The sequence below is a fragment of the Panulirus ornatus genome, chromosome 64 (genome assembly GCF_036320965.1).
Source record: "Panulirus ornatus isolate Po-2019 chromosome 64, ASM3632096v1, whole genome shotgun sequence".
In the NCBI taxonomy this organism is placed as follows: Eukaryota; Metazoa; Arthropoda; class Malacostraca; order Decapoda; family Palinuridae; genus Panulirus; species Panulirus ornatus.
In genome coordinates this window covers 10,373,994-10,396,440 of record NC_092287.1, presented here as the reverse complement: position 1 = coordinate 10,396,440, position 22,447 = coordinate 10,373,994, and the positions used below count along the sequence as shown (strand labels likewise).

The window sequence follows — 22,447 nt, the reverse complement described above, 5'->3', positions numbered from 1 at the left end:
GAGTCAGTTATTGTTCGCTGATGATACGGCGCTGGTGGCTGATCCGGGTAAGAAACTGCAGAAGCTGGTGACTGAGTTTGGTAAAGTGTGTGAAAGAAGAAAGCTGAGAGTAAATGTGAATAAGAGCAAGGTTAATAGGTACAGTAGGGTTGAGGGACAAGACAGTTGGGAGGTAAGTTTGAATGGGGAAAAATTGGAGGAAGTGAAGTGTTTTAGATATCTGGGAGTGGATTTGGCAGTGGATGGAACCATGGAAGCGGAAGTGAGTCACAGGTTGATGGAGGGGGCGAAGGTTCCGGAAGCGTTGAAAATGTGTGGAAGGCGAGAACATTATCTCGGAAAGCAAAAATGGGTATGTTTGAAGGAATAGTGGTTCCAACAATGTTATATGGTTGCGAGGCGTGGGCTACAGATAGGGTTGTGCGGATTAGGGTGGATGTGTTGGAAATGAGATGTTTGAGGACAATATGTGGTGTGAGGTGGTTTGATCGGGTAAGTAATGAAAGGGTAAGAGAGATGTGTGGAAATAAAAAGAGTGTGGTTGAGAGAGCAGAAGAGGGTGTGTTGAAATGGCTTGGTCACATGGAGAGAATGAGTGAGGAAAGATTGACAAAGAGGATATATGTGTCAGGGGTGGAGGGAACGAGAAGTGGGAGACCAAATTGGAGGCGGAAAGATGGAGTGAAAAAGATTTTGAGCGATCGGGGCCTGAACATGCAGGAGGGTGAAAGGCGTGCAAGGAATAGTGAATTGGAACAATGTGGTATTCCGGGGTCGACGTGCTGCCAATGGAGTGAACCAGGGCATGTGAAACATCTGGGGTAATCCATGGAAAGTTTTGTTGGGCCTGGTTGTGGAAAGGCAGCTGTGGTTTCGGTGCACTATACATGACAGCTAGAGACTGAGTGTGAACGAATATGGCCTTTGTTGACTTTTCCTGGCGCTACCTCGCGCGCGTGCGGGGGGAGGGGGTTGTCATTTCATGTGTGGTGGGGTGGCGACTAGAATGAATAAAGGTAGCAAGTATTAATTATGTGCATGTGTATATATGTATATGTCTGTGTAAGTATATATAAGTTGAAATGTATGGGTATGTATATTTGCGTGTGTGGTTGTGTATGTATACACATGTGTATGTGGGTGGGTTGGGCCATTCTTTCGTCTGTTTCCTCGCGCTACCTCGCTAAAGCGGGAGACAACGACAAAGTAAAATAAAAGATAAAAAAAGAATATATATATATATATATATATTGAGGACCATAGCAAAACATGGACGCCATATTTCACTATGAACAGGAAAACTAGAGAGAAAATCCTCTTATGATTGATTTCTACCACCGAATATCTATCGTAGTATCATGAGCATAACCACGTCATTCGTTCGTGTAAAACGAACGGTTTACAAGCAACGAAGGAAGGCAATCCTAATTTCCATTAGTGAAACTGAATGAAAATTTGCAAAAATTATGTAAAAAGAAGAAGTTTGTGAGAAGTTTGATTCAATTCTTTTGGAAACTGGCTGATAAGGTCTGAGATGACGGTCTCTCTCTCTCTCTCTCTCTCTCTCTCTCTCTCTCTCTCTCTCTCTCTCTCTCTCTCTCTTTCACAATGTTAACATTCATTTACCACCTCGCTCGCCTTTCTTATCTTGTACCATTACTCCCTCTTCTTGTCTGTGCTCTTTCCACATATTCTCTACCCTGTCCATTTTTCTAAAAAACTCAATGAAAAAGAAAATGGATTGGCCTGGGTCTTATCCCAGAAGATACCAGTAAGTAATCCTAATTACCTTTAAACTGATTATAAATCTTACATTATAATAATAGATTAGATGGACATGATTTTTGGATAACTAGTGATAAGGTCATAGTATGGACTCTCATTCTTATATCTCCTAATCTCTCTCTCTTCTCTCATCTCTCTACTCTATCTCTCGCTACTGTCTATATATCTCATTATCTTGTTCTTTACTAATTCGATTGATAACAACGACATGGGTTCTAAAAAGTGGTCGTGTGCATCAAAAGTTTCCACAGTAATATCTACCACTGCTGACGGAGAAATTTAAAAATGAAAATCTTAAACACATCAGGAAAATGGGATTTCGTGCAGGAGTATTTGCTCTCACCGAAGAACAAAAGAACGCTAATTACCATAAAATGAGTTAGAAATGACAAAAAAAGAATTTAATTGGGAAGGAGGATTTTTGAATAACATAAGAGAAGGAACAGGGGCAGATGAGGATATTCCAAAAAAGGCCCAGTCTCAGTCAAACGCTACCTCGCTAACGCGGATGGCGAATAGTTAAGAGAAAGAGAGAATAGGGTTAAAAATATCAAAACCAATCCACCCAATCAGGGTTACCAATCACTCAACACCCCAATTAGAGTTAACTAATGCATTTCAAACCTCCTAATAGGTTTAACCATCACTCAACATCTCCAATCAGGAGTTTAACATCAACCTCCATCCCCTCCCAATCAGGGGTGTGGGCGTAAAAGTATCAAAACCAATCCAAATCCCAATCAGTGGGTTTACATACCCACCTGAACCCCCCTGCCAATCAGGGGTTTTTACCAATCCACTCCCCAATCAGGGGGTTCAGCAAATCAACCTCTACCACCTCCCAGTCAGGTGGGGGTTTTACCAATCCACTTCAACCCCCTCCCAATCAGGGGGGGTGTTCCAATCCAATAACCCACCTAGATCCTCTTTCCCTTCTCCTCATCTCGTGTCCTAAGAACACGACCCAATCGAGATGGGGCAGCGACGGTGGCTTTCTACCTCCAAGTCAATAAAAAAAAGGAAAAATAAAATCCACAAAATCAACGTAACTTATATTTTCGTGTCTATCACGCTTACACGAATTTTTTTTTTTTCCATCTGTGGCAGAGATGACGTCTAGGATATCTTAGGAAAGATAGGACTGGAGGACTGGAAAGCTGGAGAAAGAGATTACGATGTTTTTCTTTTTTTCTAGGGGAGGGTGGAATGATGGCAAAGATGCTGCTCAGTGATAGGGTGAAAGCCCACATATGTATATATATATATATATATATATATATATAATATATATATATATATAATATATATATATAATATATATATATACACTTTTGGATGTTAATGTGCTGAGAGGTGCAACTGAAGGGAAGATTTGTAAAGGTTTTCAGAAAAGAAGAGAGAATGTTGGGGTGAAGAGAGTAGTGAGAGTAAGTGAGCTTGGGAAGGAGACTTGTGTGAGGAAGTACCAGGAGAGACTGAGTACAGAAATGGAAAAAGGTGAGAGCAAAAGGAGGTAAGGGGAGTGGGGAAGGAATGGGATGTATTTAGGGAAGTAGTGATGGCTTGCGCAAAGATGCTTGTGGCATGAGAAGCGTGGGAGGTGGGCACATTAGAAAGGGTAGTGAGTGGTGGGGTGAAGAAGTGAGATTGTTAGTGAAAGAGGAAAAGCATTTGGACGATTTTTGCAGGGAAATAATGCAAATGACTGGGAGATGTATAAAAGAAAGAGGCAGGAGGTCAAGAGAAAGGTGCAAGGGGTGAAAAAGAGGGCAAATGAGAGTTGGGGTGAAAGAATATCATTAAATTCTAGGGAGAATAAAAAGATGTTTTGGAAGGAGGTAAATAAAGTGCTTAAGACATGGGAACAAATGGGAACATCGGTGAAGGGGGCTAATGGGGAGGTAATAACAAGTAGTGGCTATGTGAGAAGGATATGGAGTGAGTATTTTGAAGGAGTGTTGAATGTGTTAGATGATAGAGTGGCAGATACAGGATGTTTTGGTCGAGGTGGTGTGCGAAGTGAGAGGGTCAGGGAGAATGATTTGGTAAACAGAGAGGAGGTAGTGAAAGCTTTACGGAAGATGAAAGCCGGCAAGGCGGCGGGTTTGGATGTTAATGCAGTGGAATTTATCAAAAAGGGGGTTGACTGTGTTGTTGACCGGTTAGTAAGGATATTCAAAGTGTGTATGGCTCATGGTGAGGTGCCTGAGGATTGGCAGAATGCATGCATAATGCCATTGTACAAAGGCAAAGGGGACAAAGGTGAGTGTTCAAATTAGAAAGGTATAAGTTTGTTGAGTATTCCTGGGAAATCATATGGGAGGGTATTGATTGAGAGGGTAAAGGCATGTACAGAGCATCAGATTGGGGAGGAGCAGTGTGGTTTCAGAAGTGGTAGAGGATGTTTGGATCAGGTGTTTGCTTTAAAGAATGTATGTGAAAAATACTTAGAAAAACAAATGGATTTGTACGTAACATTTATGGATCTGGAGAAGGCATATGATAGGGTTGATAGAGATGCTCTGTGGAAGGTGTTAAGAGAATGTGGTGTGGGAAGTAAGTTGCTGGAAGCAGTGAAAAGTTTTTATCGAGGATGTAAGGCATGTGCACGAGTAGGATGAGAGGAAAGTGATTGGCTCTCAGTAAATGTTGGTTTGCGGCCCGGGTGTGTGATGTCTCCATGGTTGTTTGATTTGTTTATGGATGGGGTTGATAGGGAGGTGAATGCAAGAGTTTTGGAAAGAGGGGCAAGTATGCAGTCTGCTGTGGATGAGAGGGCTTGGGAAGTGAGTCAGTTATTGTTCGCTGATGATACGGCGCTGGTGGCTGATCCGGGTAAGAAACTGCAGAAGCTGGTGACTGAGTTTGGTAAAGTGTGTGAAAGAAGAAAGCTGAGAGTAAATGTGAATAAGAGCAAGGTTAATAGGTACAGTAGGGTTGAGGGACAAGACAGTTGGGAGGTAAGTTTGAATGGGGAAAAATTGGAGGAAGTGAAGTGTTTTAGATATCTGGGAGTGGATTTGGCAGTGGATGGAACCATGGAAGCGGAAGTGAGTCACAGGTTGATGGAGGGGGCGAAGGTTCCGGAAGCGTTGAAAATGTGTGGAAGGCGAGAACATTATCTCGGAAAGCAAAAATGGGTATGTTTGAAGGAATAGTGGTTCCAACAATGTTATATGGTTGCGAGGCGTGGGCTACAGATAGGGTTGTGCGGATTAGGGTGGATGTGTTGGAAATGAGATGTTTGAGGACAATATGTGGTGTGAGGTGGTTTGATCGGGTAAGTAATGAAAGGGTAAGAGAGATGTGTGGAAATAAAAAGAGTGTGGTTGAGAGAGCAGAAGAGGGTGTGTTGAAATGGCTTGGTCACATGGAGAGAATGAGTGAGGAAAGATTGACAAAGAGGATATATGTGTCAGGGGTGGAGGGAACGAGAAGTGGGAGACCAAATTGGAGGCGGAAAGATGGAGTGAAAAAGATTTTGAGCGATCGGGGCCTGAACATGCAGGAGGGTGAAAGGCGTGCAAGGAATAGTGAATTGGAACAATGTGGTATTCCGGGGTCGACGTGCTGCCAATGGAGTGAACCAGGGCATGTGAAACATCTGGGGTAATCCATGGAAAGTTTTGTTGGGCCTGGTTGTGGAAAGGCAGCTGTGGTTTCGGTGCACTATACATGACAGCTAGAGACTGAGTGTGAACGAATATGGCCTTTGTTGACTTTTCCTGGCGCTACCTCGCGCGCGTGCGGGGGGAGGGGGTTGTCATTTCATGTGTGGTGGGGTGGCGACTAGAATGAATAAAGGTAGCAAGTATTAATTATGTGCATGTGTATATATGTATATGTCTGTGTAAGTATATATAAGTTGAAATGTATGGGTATGTATATTTGCGTGTGTGGTTGTGTATGTATACACATGTGTATGTGGGTGGGTTGGGCCATTCTTTCGTCTGTTTCCTCGCGCTACCTCGCTAAAGCGGGAGACAACGACAAAGTAAAATAAAAGATAAAAAAAGAATATATATATATATATATATATTGAGGACCATAGCAAAACATGGACGCCATATTTCACTATGAACAGAAAAACTAAAGAAAAAATCCTCTTATGATTGATTTCTACCACCGAATATCTATCGTAGTATCATGAGCATAACCACGTCATTCGTTCGTGTAAAACGAACGGTTTACAAGCAACGAAGGAAGGCAATCCTAATTTCCATTAGTGAAACTGAATGAAAATTTGCAAAAATTATGTAAAAAGAAGAAGTTTGTGGAGAAGTTTGATTCAAATCTTTTGGAAACTGGCTGATAAGGTCTGAGATGACGGTCTCTCTCTCTCTCTCTCTCTCTCTCTCTCTCTCTCTCTCTCTCTCTCTCTCTCTCTCTCACTATCTATCTACCTATCTCATTTCTACTCTTGTCTCCGCCTCTTCACCTTATTCGTTCGATACACCAACTTGCCCTGCGGTTCTAAAAAGTGGTCGTGTGCATCAAAAGTTTCCACAGTAATATCTACCCTGGTGACCGGAGAAATTAAAAATGAGAAATTCTTAAAAAACATCAATGGAAAAAAAAAATGGGATTTCGTGCAGCGGGAGTCATTTGCTCTCACCGAAGATACCAAAAGTAACGCTAATTACCATAAAATGAGTTAGAAAATAGACAAAAAAAGAATTCAATTGGAGGAAGGAGGATTTTTGAATAACATAGAGAGAAGGAACAGAGGGGGCCAGATGAGGATATTCCAAAAAAGGCCCAGTCCTCAGTTCTAAACGCTACCTCGCTAACGCGGGAAATGGCGAATAGTTTAAAAGAGAAAAGAGAGAATATGGGGTTAAAAATATCAAAACCAATCCACCTCCCAATCAGGGGTTTATCCAATCCACCTCAACCACCTTCCAATTATGGGGTTAACTAATGCATTTCAAATACCTCCTAATCAGGGGGTTAACCAATCCACTTCAACCATCTCCCAATCAGGGAAGGTTTAATCAATCAACCTCAATCCCCTCCCAATCAGGGGTGTGGGCGTAAAAGTATCAAAACCAATCCAAATCCCAATCAGTGGGTTTACATACCCACCTGAACCCCCCTGCCAATCAGGGGTTTTTACCAATCCACTCCCCAATCAGGGGGTTCAGCAAATCAACCTCTACCACCTCCCAGTCAGGTGGGGGTTTTACCAATCCACTTCAACCCCCTCCCAATCAGGGGGGGTGTTCCAATCCAATAACCCACCTAGATCCTCTTTCCCTTCTCCTCATCTCGTGTCCTAAGAACACGACCCAATCGAGATGGGGCAGCGACGGTGGCTTTCTACCTCCAAGTCAATAAAAAAAAGGAAAAATAAAATCCACAAAAATCAACGTAACTTATATTTTCGTGTCTATCACGCTTACACGAATTTTTTTTTTTTCCCATCTGTGGCAGAGATGACGTCTAGGATATCTTAGGAAAGATAGGACTGGAGGACTGGAAAGCTGGAGAAAGAGATTACGATGTTTTTCTTTTTTTCTAGGGGAGGGTGGAATGATGGCAAAGATGCTGCTCAGTGATAGGGTGAAAGCCCACATATGTATATATATATATATATATATATATATATATATATATATATATATATATATATATATATATATATATATATACACTTTTGGATGTTAATGTGCTGAGAGGTGCAACTGAAGGGAAGATTTGTAAAGGTTTTCAGAAAAGAAGAGAGAATGTTGGGGTGAAGAGAGTAGTGAGAGTAAGTGAGCTTGGGAAGGAGACTTGTGTGAGGAAGTACCAGGAGAGACTGAGTACAGAATGGAAAAAGGTGAGAGCAAAGGAGGTAAGGGGAGTGGGGAAGGAATGGGATGTATTTAGGGAAGTAGTGATGGCTTGCGCAAAGATGCTTGTGGCATGAGAAGCGTGGGAGGTGGGCACATTAGAAAGGGTAGTGAGTGGTGGGATGAAGAAGTGAGATTGTTAGTGAAAGAGAAGAGAGAGGCATTTGGACGAGTTTTGCAGGGAAACAGTGCAAATGACTGGGAGATGTATGAAACAAAGAGGCAGGAGGTCAAGAGAAAGGTGCAAGAGGTGAAAAAGAAGGGCAAATGAGAATTGGGGTGAGAGAGTATCATGAAATTTTAGGGAGAATAAAACGATGTTTTGGAAGGAGGTAAATAAAGTGCGTAAGACAAGAATACAAATGGGAGTATCCGTGAAGGGGCTAATGGGGAGGTGATAACAAGTAGTGGTGATGTGTGAAGGAGATGGAGTGAGTATTTTGAAGGTTTGTTAAATGTGTTAGATGATAGAGTAGCAGATATAGGGTGTTTTGGTCGAGGTGGTGTGCGAAGTGAGAGGGTTAGGGAGAATGATTTGGTAAACAGAGAATGAGGTAGTAAAAACTTTGCGGAAGATGAAAACTGGCGAGGCAGCGGCTTTGGATGGTATTGCAGTGGAATGCATTAAAAAAGGGGGTGGCTGTGTTGTTGACTGGTTGGTAAGGATATTTAATGTATGTATGACTCATGAAGTGCTTGCGGATTGACGGAATGCACGCATAGTGCCATTGTACAAAGGCAAAGGGGATAAAGGTGAGTGCTCAAATTACAGAGGTATGAGTTTGTTGATTATTTCCTGGAAATTATAAGGGAGGGTATTGATTGAGAGGGTGAAGGCATGTACAGAGCATCTGATTGGGGAAGAGCAGTGTGGTCTCAAAAACGGTAGAGGATGTGTGGATCAGGTGTTTGCTTTGAAGAATGTATGTGAGAAATACTTAGAAAAGCAAATGGATTTGTATGTAGCATTTATGGATCTGGAGAAGGCATATGATAGAGTTGATAGGAATGCTCTGTGGAAGGTATTAGGAATATATGGTGTGGGAGGCAAGTTGTTAGAAGCAGGGAAAGGTTTTTATCGAGGATGTAAGGCTTGTGTACGAGTAGGAAGAGAGGAAAGTGATTGGTCCTCAGTGAAAGTCGCTTTGCGGCAGGGGTGTGTGATGTCTCCATGGTTGTTTAATTAGTTTATGGATGGGGTTGTTAGGGAGGTGAATGCAAGAGTTTTGGAGAGAGGGGCAAGTATGCAGTCTGTTGTAGATGAGATAGCTTGGGAAGTGAGTCAGTTGTTGTTCGCTGATGATACAGCGCTGGTGGCTGATTCGGGTGAGAAACTGCTGAAGCTGGTGACTGTGTTTGGTAAAGTGTATGAAAGAAGAAAACTGAGAGTAAATGTGAATAAGAGCAAGGTTATTAGGTACAGTAGGGTTGAGGGACAGATCAGTTGGGAGATAAGTTTGAATGGAGAAAAACTGGAGGAAGTGAAGTGTTTTAGATATCTGGGAGTGGATTTGGCGGCTGATGGAACCATGGAAGCGGAATTGAGTCACAGGGTGGGGGAGGGGCCGAAAGTTCTGGGAGCGTAGAAAAATGGGTGGAAGGCGAAAACATTACCTCGGAAAGCAAAAATGGGTATGTATGAAGGAATAGTGGTTCCAACAATGTTATATGGTTGCGAGGCGTGGGCTATAGGTAGAGTTGTGCGGAGGAGGGTGGATGTGTTGGAAATGAGATGTTTGAGGGCAATATGTGGTGTGAGGTGGTTTGATCGGGTAAGTAATGAAAGTGTAAGAGAGATGTGTGGTAATAAAAAGAGTGTGGTTGAGACAGCAGAAGAAGGTGTTTTGAAATGGTTTGGTCACATGGAGAGAATGAGTGAGGAAAGATTCACAAAGAGGATATGTGTCAGAGGTGGAGGGAATGAGGAGAAGTGGGAGACCAAATTGGAGGTGGAAAGATGGAGTGAAAAAGATTTTGAGCGATCGAGGCCTGAACATGCAGGAGGATGAAAGGCGTGCAAGGAATAGAGTGAATTGGAACGATGTGGTAAACCGGGGTCGACGTGCTGTCAATGGATTGAGCCAGGGTATGTGAAGCGTCTGGGGTAAACCATGAAAAGTTCTGTAGGGCCTGGATGTAGAAAGGGAGCTGTGGTTTCGGTTCATTATACATGACAACTAGAGACAGTGTGAACGAATGTGGCCTTTGTTGTCTTTTCCTAGCACTACCTCGCGCGTGCGGGGGGAAGGGGCTGTCATTTCATTTGTGGCGGGGGTGGCGACGGGAATGAATAAAGGCAGCAAGTATGAATTAAGTACATGTGTATATATGTATATGTCTGTGTATGTGTATATAAGTATATGTTGAAATGTATACGTATGTATATGTGCGTGTGTGGACGTGTATGTATATACATGTGTATGTGGGTGGGTTGGGCCATTCTTTCGTCTGTTTCCTTGCGCTACCTCGCTAACGCGGGAGACAGCGACAAAGTATAATAAAAAAAAGAATATATATATATATATATATATATATATATATATATATATATATATATATATATATATATACATAATTATTATCATTAGCATTATTATTATTATTATTATCATAATACATAACCGCCGTTTCCCGCGTCAGCGAAGTAGCGCCAGGAAACAGACGGAGAATGGCCCATCCACTCTTATACACATGTATGTACATAAACGCCCACATACGCACATATACATACATATACATATCAACATATACATATATAAACATACACATATACAAACATTACATACATTCACAAGTGCATATTCATACTTGCTTGCCTTCATCCATTCCTGTCGCTACCCCGCCCCTCAGGAAAACAACATCGCACTTTCATAGAACGCATAATACCCTCCAGCATCCAGGATTCGAACCCAGGACATTTTGCGTGGTATTCGGGAACGCTGATAGGCTATGATCACGATCATAGCCTTGCAGTTAGCGTTCCCGAATGCCGCGCAAAAGGTCCTGGGTTCGAATCCTGGCTGCTGGAGGGTATTATGTGGTGTGTGTGTATATATATATATATATATATATATATATATATATATATATATATATATATATATATATATATATCGCTGGGGATAGGGGAGAAAGAATACTTCCCACGTATTCCCTGCATGTCGTAGAAGGCGACTAAAAGGGGAGGGAGCGGGTGGCTGGAAATCCTCCCCTCTCGTTTTTTTTTTTTTTTATTTTCCAAAAGAAGGAAAAGAGAAGATGGCCAGGTGAGGATATTCCCTCAAAGGCCCAGTTCTCTGTTCTTAACGCTACCTCGCTAACGTGGGAAATGGCGAATAGTGTGAAAGAAAAAAGATATATATATATATATATATATATATATATATATATATATATATATATATATATATATATATATATATATGCAAACCCTAGCTCACGCCAAGTTCCCATTTATCGACAAAGACCTGACGGGAGGGGATGAACGGCTAGATTGACTGTGAGCCGACTGACCTATCCTTGGGTTTTGAACCCCGGCGTACCTGCAGGTGTGACTGTTATGTGGCAACGTTATCCACTACACCACACGTTGGTGCTACTGAGAGATGGTTCAGGGAGGGAGCTGAGCAGCCAGCACATCAAATAACCATCTTTCCGTGAAGAACTCAAGCTTTCCCTGCAGAGAACTCAAGCTTTCCTTGAAGAACTCAAGCTTTCCTTGCAGAGAACTCAAGCTTTCCTTGAAGATCTCAAGCTTTCCCTGCAGAGAACTCAAGCTTTCCTTCAAGAACTCAAGCTTTCCTTGAAGAAGTCAAGCTTTCCCTGCAGAGAACTCAAGCTTTTACTTGAAGAACTCAAGCTTTCCCTGCAGAGAACTCAAGCTTTCCTTAAAGAACTCAAGCTTTCCCTGCAGAGAACTCAAGCTTTCCTTAAAGAACTCAAGCTTTCCTTGAAGAACTCAAGCTTTCCTTAAAGATCTCAAGCTTTCCCTGCAGAGAACTCAAGCTTTCCTTAAAGAACTCAAGCTTTCCCTGCAGAGAACTCAAGCTTTCCTTGAAGAACTCAAGCTTTCCTTGAAGAAGTCAAGCTTTCCCTGCAGAGAACTCAAGCTTTCCTTGAAGAAGTCAAGCTTTCCCTGCAGAGAACTCAAGCTTTCCTTCAAGAACTCAAGCTTTCCTTGAAGAACTCAAGCTTTCCCTGCAGAGAACTCAAGCTTTCCCTGCAGATAACTCAAGCTTTCCTTGCAGAGAACTCAAGCTTCTAAACTCAAGCTTTCCTTGAAGAACTCAAGCTTTCCCTGCAGAGAACTCAAGCTTTCCCTGCAGATAACTCAAGCTTTCCTTGCAGAGAACTCAAGCTTTCCTTGCAGAGAGCTCAAGCTTTCCCTGCAGAGAACTCAAGCTTTCCTTCAAGAACTCAAGCTTTCCTTGAAGGACTCAAGCTTTCCCTGCAGAGAACTCAAGCTTTCCTTGAAGAACTCAAGCTTTCCTTGCAGAGAACTCAAGCTTTCCGTAAAGAACTCAAGCTTTCCTTGCAGAGAACTCAAGCTTTCCTTAAAGAACTCAAGCTTTCCTTAAAGAACTCAAGCTTTCCTTGCAGAGAACTCAAGCTTTCCTTAAAGAACTCAAGCTTTCCTTGAAGAACTCAAGCTTTCTCTGCAGAGAACTCAAGCTTTCCCTGCAGAGAACTCAAGCTTCAAAAAATCCCAAAGGCATCATGCGATAATAAGCTTGAAAAAGACAATGTCCGTCCAATATAAATCATTAAATCCTGTTCTAATACGTTCGTGTTATCTCAGAATCTAAGAGACTATCAGATCTTACTAAGTTATCCATCAACCATTTCTTTCGCGAGGTGTTCGCTATTTCCCCCTTCGTGAAGGAGGTGGCGTCAGGGGCTTTATATAGAAAATAATCCTCACTTGGCTCCTTCCACCGTTGATTGATTTTTTATTTTGTGCAAAGTAATACAGGAGGGGAGGATTTCTAGAACCTTCCCCCTCGGCTCCCACCTCTCTCTCACTCGTCTTCTGTTATACACACGAGATAACTGGGTTATTATATTCTAACCCCCTTTCTACCTAGGAGGATCTGTGAAATGATAATCCAAACTTGATAAAGAATAAATGAGACAATAACATACTTTCCAAACTATCTCCTCGTACGTACTTTATCACATTACTCGATCAGAAAGTAAGGGAAAAGTATGACCAACTTTGTTGAATTCCCCTTGATGAAAGACATGATCACAAAGGGTCACAGCAGAGGGCGAGAGCTTAACATGCCAGTCTCAAGGTGAAGAATTTGAGACTATCAAGTACCAGGCCGGGAGGGTTTTTAGCATTACTGGAACGACACTTCGGCGCGGGTGATGCAAGCTCTTCAGCAAACCCCGATCGAGTGAGATTAAAGAAAAAATAATAATAATAATTCCAACACAATAAAATATAAAGAAAAAAAAAGGACTCATTGAAACAATACTTGCAGGAATTTTGATGTTAAAAAAAAGATGTCTATAAATTAATGAAAAAAGAATTCACTCCATATTACTGGAACGACACTTCGACTCTGGTGATGCAAGCTCTTCAGCAAACCCCGATCGAGTGAGATTAAAAAAAAAAATAATAATAATAATTCCAACACAATAAAATATAAAGAAAAAAAAAGGACTCATTGAAACAATACTTGCAGGAATTTTGATGTTAAAAAAGATGTCTATAAATTAATGAAAAAAGAATTCACTCCATATTACTGGAACGACACTTCGGCTCGGGTGATGCAAGCTCTTCAGCAAACCCCGATCGAGTGAGATTAAAAAAAAAAATAATAATAATTCCAACACAATAAAATATAAAGAAAAAAAAGGACTCATTGAAACAATACTTGCAGGAATTTTGATGTTAAAAAAGATGTCTATAAATTAATGAAAAAAGAATTCACTCCATATTACTGGAACGACACCTCGGCTCGGGTGATGCAAGCTCTTCAGCAAACCCCGATGGAGTGAGATTAGAAAAAAATAATAATAATAATTCCAACACAATAAAATATAAAGAAAAAAAAAGAACTCATTGAAACAATACTTGTAAGAATTTTGATGCTAAAAAATATTTGTCTATAAATTAATGAAAAAAGAATTCACTCCATATTACTGGAACGACACCTCGACTCGGGTGATGCAAGGTCTTCAGCAAACCCCGATGAAGTGAGATTAAAGAAATAATAATAATTCCAACACAATAAAATATAAAGAAAAAAAAGTCTCATTGAAACAATACTTGCAGGAATTTTGATGTTAAAAAAAATATGTGTATACAAAAAATTTCACTCCATATTGTCGAGCACTTCAGGATTAAAAGTGTCGCACGTAAAGTGAATAATTACTTAGATTTATCGTCATCACAGCTGGAGCCTGTGATGACCCAGCTGTCATCACAGATGGAGCCTGTAATCACCTGTCCTCCCTCCCTCTTTATGATGGCCGGGGGCCTGTAATTACTCTACGAGTGTCATAACTAGAGCCTGTAATTACTTTCCTATGATTACTGCCTACGGCCGGTAATTACACCCCTGTTATCATAGCTGAAGCCTATGCTTACACTCCTGTTATCATAGCTGGGGCTTATGCGTACCCTCCTGTTATCATAGTTGAAGCCTATGCTTACACACCTGTTATCATAGCTTGAGCCTATGCTCGCTCTGTTATCATAGCTGAAGCCTATGCTTACACTCCTGTTATCATAGCTGGAGCTTATGCGTACCCTCCTGTTATCATAGCTGAAGCCTATGCTTACACTCCTGTTATCATAGCTGGGGCTTATGCGTACCCTCCTGTTATCATAGTTGAAGCCTATGTTTACACACCTGTTATCATAGCTTGAGCCTATGCTCGCCTGTTATCATAGCTGAAGCCTATGCTTACACTCCTGTTATCATAGCTTGAGCCTATGCTCGCCTGTTATCATAGCTGAAGCCTATATTTACACTCCTGTTATCATAGCTTGAGCCTATGCTCGCCTGTTATCAAAGCTGGAGCCTATGCTTACACTCCTGTTATCGTAGCTGGAGCTTATGCGTACCCTCCTGTTATCATAGCTGAAGCCTATGCTTACATGCCTGTTATCATAGCTGGGGTTTATGCGTACCCTCCTGTTATCATAGCTGAAGCCTATACGAACCCTCCTGTTATCACAGTTGGAGCCTATGCTTACCCTCCTGTTATCATAGCTGAAGCCTATGCTTACACACCTGTTATCACAGCTTGGAGCCTATGCTTACCCTCCTGTTATCATAGCTGAAGCCAATGCTTACACACTTGTTATCACAGCTGGAGGCAATGATCACCCTCCTGTTATCATATATAAAGCTTGAATAACACCCCCCCCCCATCCTCTTTTATCACAGCTGGAGCCTATATTTACCTTTCTGTTATCAGAGCTGGAACCTATGTTTACTCTCCTGCTCGTAGCTGGAGCTTTGTGATAACCCTCTTGTTATCATTGCTGGCGACCCTAGATTATCCTCAGGTTATCATACCTGGAGTTTAGATGACCCTCCTGTTATCATAGCTGGATCCTATGACTACTACCCTGTTATCATAGACAAGAGCCTGTGATTCCCTTCCCGTTATCATAGCTGGCGCTGTAACTACCCTTCTGTTATCATGGTTAGAGCCCGCGATTATACCTCCTTGTTATCATAGATGAGGCCTATAATTTTCCTTCTATTATCATAGATGGAACCCATGATTACCGCCCTGTTGTTATCACACAGCTGTTGCCCTTGACCCCACCTGTTATCATAGTCCGTAACAACCTCCCTGTTATCACAAACGGAGGCTATAATTTCCCTCCTGTTATCATAGCTAGATCGCCTGTTATCACACAGGATGAGCCTGGGATTACGCTATTCTTATCATAGCTGGAGCCTCATACTGCCCTCCTGTTATCATAGCCGGGGCTCTGGTTACCCACTCCTGTTATCACAGGTGATGCCTGTTATCACCTCCACGCCCCTGTCCCCACGCCTGTCTGTATCACCTGCACGCCCCTGTCCCCACGCCTGTGTCTGTATCACCTCCACGCCCCTGTCCCCACGCCTGTGTCTGTATCACCTGCACGCCCCTGTCCCCACGCCTGTGTGTGTATCACCTCCACGCCCCTGTCCCGACGCCTGTGTCTGTATCACCTCCACGCCCCTGTCCCCACGCCTGTGTCTGTATCACCTCCACGCCCCTGTCCCCACGCCTGTGTCTGTATCACCTGCACGCCCCTGTCCCCACGCCTGTGTCTGTATACCTGCACGCCCCTGTCCCCACGCCTGTGTCTGTTATCACCTGCACGCCCCTGTCCCCACGCCTGTGTCTGTATCACCATGCACGCCCCTGTCCCCACGCCTGTGTCTGTATCACCTGCACGCCCTGTCCCACGCCTGTGTCTGTTCTCACCTGCACGCCCTGGTCCCACTCTACGCCTGTGTCTGGTTATCACCTGCACGCCCCTGTCCCCACAGCCTGTGTCGTCTGTATCACCACTGCACGCCCCGTGTCCCTACGCCTGTGTCTGTTATCACCCTCCACGCCCCTGTCCCCACGCCTGTGTCTGTATCACCTGCACGCCCCTGTCCCCACGCCTGTGTCTGTATCACCTGCACGCCCCTGTCCCCACGCCTGTGTCTGTATCACCTCCACGCCCCTGTCCCCACGCCTGTGTCTGTTTTCGTTCGAATAATTTTTCACCCATTTTCTTTTGGTACAACTCTGGGTGATTTTTTTTGAGGGGGGTCTTCTCTCTTTTATCTCTCTCATTTACTGGTTGTGTTGATTATTTTAATACACGAGTGTTTGCTTTGTCTCGCGCTATGTCACATAAACATTCGTTATTGTTATGGAAACGCAATTAGATTCGGCGTTGATTTTAAGCAAAATCTTAACAAACTCTCTCTCTCTCTCTCTCTCTCTCTCTCTCTCTCTCTCTCTCTCTCTCTCTCTCTCTCTCTCTCCACCAACACTACCCACACTGCCTGGGTACTGGGAGGGTTACAGTGACCAGCTGCTGCAGCAGTGCGTAAAACACTTTAGTGGCTGTCAAGTGGCATTCTTTTGACCCACGTACCTGTCTTTTTCCCTTCTGCTTCACCCTCGCCCCTGGCTGGCTTTCAGTCCACAAAACTAATACCTCTCCCTCGCACACATAACACTTAACAACACGTAAACTCACACGACTCGTTCTGCGCAACTCTAAATTTTCCAGTGGTGATCGCTACGCGCTTGGCAAAATTTCCTCGCAATTACTCGTACGTAAATAACTATTCTCTCACAACTCAAAATATGACACGATATGAGTCAAGAAATTGTTCAAACAACATAATGATAGTACAGTCACTGACATTTTTTTACATTTCGGTAAATATGAGCAAAGCAATTGATAAACTTAGAAAAAAAAAGAAAAACTCACTTCCCGAACCGAATGATGCAAAGTATAGACGCAAAAACAAGAACAGATATTCACGACGAAAAAACAAAAACAAAAACGCATCTATAACACCAACACTCAAAGGAGTGTAATCTTGACCTCACAGGCAATACAGGTCTTTGAATGAGATTAGAATACACATACCAGAAACATCCGATCAAAATGGACAATACAAACGGTAAGCCAACATGTAATATGTGAGGTGAAATACTACAAAGACGCCATCATTAAGCTCATTCTAACGTACATATAAGAGTTGTCTCGTATGGAAAGAGAATGGGCAAGTCTCTCTTGATTTTGTTCAAGCATTTCGCAAAATCACGGAATTCTGTCTGAGAAATTAGCAAAACAAGGATAAAATGAGGTCATAGAGTAAAGAATCCCATGATCTGTTGCTGTTTGAATTCCTATAGAGTAAAGGATCCAATTGGTCCGTTGCTGTTTGAATTCCTTTGTATGCCTTTGTATTCCTCCGTATGAAAGTAGCAGCGAACTAAAGTATAAAGGGGTATCACTGGGATAAGTATCGGCCCTGGTTCTCTTGAGAACAAATGCTATCAGACATCGACAGAGAAATCAGAATGTACATTCCGATGCTCTGTTGTTTACAACACTATAAGCGAGCAAAAATGGTAGGATCACAAACGGACCATGGAGAGACGCGGACAAGACTCGGTGTCTACAAATGAGCTTAAATATATACCTTGATGGAATGAAACGAAGACCAAATTTGAGCAAACGAGTCATGGAATGGTTAACGATATACTATGACGTGACCTTACGAAGGTCCCAGCTGGGAAAGCGATAGAAAAATGAAAGAGACTGTCAAAGATCTTTGAGTCATCAGAAACGAGACACTGTAATTCAAAGATCACACTGAGAAGATGGCTCCATCGTAGTCAAGAAATGAGCGGTATGATAATGAGAATCTCTCACGAGGGAGAGCAAACCATGGATGAAAATGCTTAATGTATATCTATGAGGCAAAGCTTAATACTGCAGTGCCGTAGGGTCGCTAACTAAACAAACGGAAATAAACAAGCTGGAAGGAATTCAGACTTACTTCAATAGAAAAGAGCAAGAGAATGGAACGAAAAACTAATGTATCATGAAAAGTAAGGAAAAAGTAAAAATCGAATTTTACGGCGTAGAGAGAAGGGAAAGTATATGACAATCTGCGCATGGCAACAAACTGAAGGAATTAAGAATAATATTTCATACTTGATCGCCGTTTCCCGCGGTAGCGAGGCAGCACCAAGAGCAGACGAAGAAAGGCCGCAGCCGCTCACACTCAGTCTCTAGCTGTCATGTGTAATGCACCGAAACCACAGCTCCCTACCACATCCAGGCCCCACAAAACTTTCCATGGTTTACCCCAGACACTTCACATGTCCACATGCCCACTGACAGCACGTCGACCCCAGTATACCCCAGTTCTATAATATACTGAACTTAAAAGCCTCTCACCATAAAAGAAACGGTTAATACGTCTACAAGAAACATAAATACCATAGATTATAACAAAAAACCGAGCAGAAACATACGAAAGAGAACCTTCGAGAAAGATGGAAAGAATTTCAACGTACCACTAAAAGAGAAGCATGAAAACGAATATGGAACAAGTGTAGAAACATTTAAAAGAAATCTTGACACATGGCATACGTCAGTCCCAGATGAACCCAGGACTAACGATTATGTAATGAGCGCAGCGACGGAGCCAAACATTATTGCTCTCAACGAGCAAGACGAGCACTAGTTAGCGTTTCCTGCTAGCGATACCTTGTAGCAAAAATCTCATCTTACGTACTCTTCCCCGTAAGATAAGTATTATCGCTTTATCTCTCCCTCTTCTTCAGTCTGTCTCCATTTCTCTCTTTTTCACACTCACTTTTACCCTCTCTCTCTCTCTCTCTCTCTCTCTCTCTCTCTCTCTCTCTCTCTCTTCATACTACCTCATAATCATGAAATGACACCCAGATATATATATTTTCACCTGTTTATGAAACTGATTTTTTTTTACAACACAACTCGTTTTCCTATTGCTCCTGCAGCCCAACGCTGCGCTACAATCAGTAGCAGGGACAGGATGGTCTCCTTTGAAGCCAGAAGTTCTTTGACGAGGCTGTAGCCTCGCCAAAGTGACTTTTCACTTGCGGTGCAACCTGCAAGCAGGTAGAGTCCGGTAACACCACCACATAGATAGACTGATGCTTAGATGGATAGATAAATAGACAGCTTGATAAGTATATAGACAGATTGAAAGAAGTAACAGCGACAACAACCAAAATACAATAAACTTACAACCTTCGGCAAATTTCTAAACCAATTTCCAAAGAACAAACACTGATGGAAATCACTGTGGCGGATGACATACAACAAAAGAATAATTAGTTTCACAGAAAAAATATCTTAAGGATATCTTACTTACCCCCACCCCCCAAAAAAATAGTTTTGGAAGTATATGATTATCAAACCATGACATCACAGACCATCACTAACCCAAATGTGTATGTGTGTGTGTGTGTGTGTGTGTGTGTGTGTGTGTGTGTGTAAAATTACGACAAGGGGCCCCTCACTTACCATGCTACATTGTGCAGTGGGTCAACATATCTCCTGCTGGGCGATGCTCTCCGTCGAATCGATTTCTTCATTACATTTTGAGAGAAATAGCTTCACTTCAGCTTCACAGTCCACCACGCACACGAAACCTTACGTCCCTCTAAAGCCACTGACACTTTCTCACATACTGGCAGCGTTAGTTAACTATCCCTCGTTAAACTTTGCATGAGACCATCGCACTTTCTCATCGTTTATCTCTCAATAAATGAAATTGTAGTAGAGACGATCCATACACCTTCCTCGTTTAACGAGTAGCAGGTGTGACGAAAGAGATTGTCAGGAGTTCAAAGGATGTCGTTTTGATTAAGATATCGAGAGAGTTCCCTTTTTTTTCTTGGCAAAGGTGGTGGTGGTCTCGGTCGTCCAAGTCCCGAGAGCGGAGCGAACCTCTGCACCATGTAGTCGAGGCAGCACTGAGGTCCGTTCGATCCTCCCGCTCTGCCCATTGCCACCGTTTTCTGTTGCGCGTATTTATGGAGGGAACTTTTTACAACCCAAAGATCGTACAAAGACTTATAAAAGAAACACGGACCCTACTCAAGCCTGAGATACTGCGTCGCTAATCTTAAAAATCTCAGTCTGTGACTTTGTTCTGAATAGGATTCGTATAGTAATGTATTCCAGGAGAGTTTGCAAGCAAGCAAACACATTACGACAATCATTAAGGCCAATTGCAGAGCAATGTAAAAACGCACAAAAACAAGATTTATTAAAGTATTCGATAAAGTTTTGCATCAAATGTTACTAACGTGATACTGTTGAGGTTGTATTTAGGTAGTTAGGAAACTGGCTAACTGGCTGTAAACACAGAGTAGTAGTAATTAATGGTCAAACCTCTGAATGGTTAGTCGTAACAAGTGGTGTGCTACAGGGATCAGTCTTGGGGGGAGGGGGGGGCCTGTCTGTTCTCTTTCTCGTATATATTCGTGATACTGAAAATGGGTTGCATTGTAAGATATCCAAACTCGCAGATGGTACGAAACTAGCCAATAAATCTCCAACAGAAAGCGAAAACCTGCAGCTGCAGATGGACGGAGAGATACAAATAGACTGGTCCCAGCGTTGGGTGGCGGATAAATTTTGATATCGATGAAGTTCAAGCTTTCCCTCCCACCCCAATCAGAATCAGAAACACGAGAAGGTAAACTATATTATGAATCCTGTCGAGCTATGACAGATAATGTGGGGAAAAAAATAAACTTGGTTATAATAATCTCTGGAGACCCAAAGCTGAGTAACCAGTAAAAACAGTAAAGATTGAATAAATAAATACATGAATAAGTAAAAGCGAGCAATACTGTGGAAATCATAGGTGGGAATGTTGAATTTAAACCCTGGAAAAATTATGCTCACTCTTTACAGTTCATTGGTTCGTCTCCATCTTGAATATATTGTGTTCACATTTGGTCACCCTGATTGAGGAAAGACTGAAGAGAACCACCAAGAGGATAAAAAGCTCTTTAGCTTTGGAGAGAGAAGGTTAAGAGGTGATCTAATACAAGTATACCACAAAATTGTCAAAGGCTTCGATATCCTCGATGTGCCAGGCTACTTAATAATGGAGTCGTTTGGTTTCATTAGTAGTAATGGACACAACAAACTCGTGGGCAAACGTCTGATCGACTCCTAAATACACGTAGTGTTTTTCCTTCCCCACGACTATCAGTAACATATGGGATGATTTACCCACCACAGTGGTTGAAAGCAAGACCACAGATACGTTTAAGAACTGCCTTAATGAACCAGAAAAAAAATTGCCTTAAATCGATGACTGACATTATTTGAACCCTTTGAGTTACGTGAAAAAGGCTACAGTTTTTTCTTTTCTCTATCTCTAATACATCTGTATTTCTCTATCTCTCTAATACATCTGTATGTCTTTCTCCTCACACCGTGTACACTTAACTTAGGAGATTCTGATATCTTCCACGATCGTAAACAGTCGCGTTAGAACCCAGTGGTCTGTCGTTGTGTGAATTCATTTGTTTTCCTGTATACCATCAGTCAAATGGTAGGTAGAAGATGATGGTAACACTAGTTAAAAGAAAGAAAGGATTTGATTTAGCCAAACTATGGATAATAAGTTTTTCTGATATATACATATATTCATATGCCAAAAGTACACAATCAGCGAGTGTGCATGAGATGCAAGTAAAACCTCCTCAGAGATTTTGGTTATCCAATTGAGTGGAACAGTGTTATCACATAAGATAACTAGTAATGGATGGAAATATTGATGAATCGTCTATTATCAAACATGGAAGAGATATGAATACAAATTAAAATGTTGGTTTATCTATTAATTAGCACAATATTTTGTTTTTCATTTCAAAAACAATATTGATCTAGTAGACAAACTCAATAGTCTTCAGCACGATTATAGAATTGAACTTGTCAGTTCTGATGTGTCATTATTAAGTCCCTGGTGATGATTTTATAGATTTTTTTCTTTTTTTTTGCGAAAGTGCTTGATAGACGTAATTTATCATCGCCTACAAGTACCATTTTAGAGTTAGATAAACTGTGTTAAAGACTGTAAGATCCAGTTCAGTGATAGTTTTTCACACACAATGGGAAAATCCTCTCTCAGACCTCTTCAGTAATTCATATATATGGAATTCTTTGAGGATAAGATACAATATGATATCTTACATAGTAATGTCAAATGGTACAGGCATGTTTGATGATGTTCTTCGTATGTGGCCTATTGATAAAGATGAAAATTGATTTCTTACCA

General features: G+C 41.9%; 1 protein-coding gene across 1 annotated transcript in view; it reads right to left on the bottom strand.

Moving 5' to 3' along the window:
- LOC139746157 (neurotrimin-like) overlaps nucleotides 1–20,109 on the bottom strand; it is a 201,338-nt gene extending 181,229 nt beyond the window's left edge. Inside the window, exon 1 of the mRNA XM_071657024.1 lies at nucleotides 19,672–20,109. The gene's annotated coding sequence lies outside the window, so the exon portion shown is untranslated. The remainder of the gene's footprint in view (nucleotides 1–19,671) is intronic.
- Nucleotides 20,110–22,447: the final 2,338 nt, after the last annotated feature.